Source organism: Ceratina calcarata, unplaced genomic scaffold, assembly GCF_001652005.2.
Source record: "Ceratina calcarata isolate Rehan_Ccalc_2016 unplaced genomic scaffold, ASM165200v1 scaffold480.2, whole genome shotgun sequence".
Classification (NCBI taxonomy): domain Eukaryota; kingdom Metazoa; phylum Arthropoda; class Insecta; order Hymenoptera; family Apidae; genus Ceratina; species Ceratina calcarata.
The window spans coordinates 16,934-18,539 of NW_017172227.1; positions in this window are offsets into that span (position 1 = coordinate 16,934).

Consider the following 1,606-nt stretch of genomic DNA (forward strand, 5'->3'; position numbering starts at 1 on the left):
AAACTGTGTTTAAGGAGAATGTGCTTGCCTGAATGTTACTGTCAAAGCGAGATGCAATAAAGACGGTGATGGTCTCTAATACGGACTACCTAAATACGGAATAGCTACCCAAGGATCGACAGGCAGAGCTTATTTCCCATCGCCATATAACGCAACGCAATCAGGGTGGAATTTTGTAAGACCTCTCTTAATCGCCACATATTACGTCCGCGCATTTCCTCCTATCCGCCATCATTTAAATTTCTTCCGAAATCACACGGTTAGGTTAGGTTAGGTGAGAACACAGTAAACGACTCAATTTCTGTTCACATAACGATTCCTACTAAATAACCTTTTCTTTTCTATCATTTTACACGTAGAAGAAAATAAAGAGTAGAAACTGTGGCAAGAGAAATTATGAATTTTACTCTGCGCATAATTAAAGCAGATATTTAGGAATTTCCATGTCGACTCGATCGCAGAGAAATTTATTTATAAATAGTGTCCATTACTGTTAATTTTGTCGTTCGTAGGAGACAGGGCAACTTCAGATATTTCTGTCGAACAGAGACGGCTATCGACCGGTTCACGCGTATTTTTAATTTACTTGCAAATGTCAAACGGCTCGTCGGCCGCTTGATAAATGCGATCGATCGATCCCAATCGGCACGAAGACGACTGGCGTAAAATCGTAAAAGCGCAACGAGTCGGATTTACTCCTTTATTATTATTATTCAATTGAAATGAGAAGCTGCCGGCAGTCATGCGATAAAACGACGTCCAGGCGTTTGACAGCGAATCGAAATGGGGCTTTCTCTGGGGATTAGTAACTATGGCTTACGGAATGAGTCATTCAATATTTTTCATAATATAAGACTTCCTATTATAAAATTATAATCCCTTTTATGGTAAAATATACGAGTAATAAATATATAACGAAGAATCTTTTAACATTTGTCAGGCTATGCAGGATGTTTCGAAACTAGTGTAAAATATTGAAATGGGAGGTTGCATAATTTTAAACAACATTTTCCTTAGCGAAAAAGTTGTCCGAAACGTTCGACTAAAAAGCAGTATTGATCGACATACATATTGATATTTGCATTAGCGTTGCTGTGCATTAAAAAGCAGATCTGACACGTGTAAGTAGACATACAGAACCAGTCTTTTCAGAACATAATTAAATAAACACTCGCAGATTTACTGTAAGACGTAGTAGTAGGAAACCCAGATTCGTGCAAACTTCAATTCCACAAACCCGTACAATAAATTAGAATCCTTTTTAATAGAAAGTTTCGGTAAAAAGCAATTCGACGCTTCCGAGTATTTCCAGCACGTTTATCTCCCGAATTTATTTGCTGAAAGTTACCACCGTGTGTTTTTCTTATAATCATGCCAGCAACACGTGCGAGACATGTTCTCAGATGGGTTTCGTAGGAGTATCAGACCATTCGATATTCACAGATTCGCCAGATGTCCACAGAATTTATTTAAGCTCAACCCAATAATCGTTAAGGATGAATAGGCTATATACTTAAACGAAGCTAACATTTAAACCATTTACTATTAAAAACCTACCTGTAAAATTTTAAATCAATTAATAGGTTTTTTTGAAAAATTATAGTGA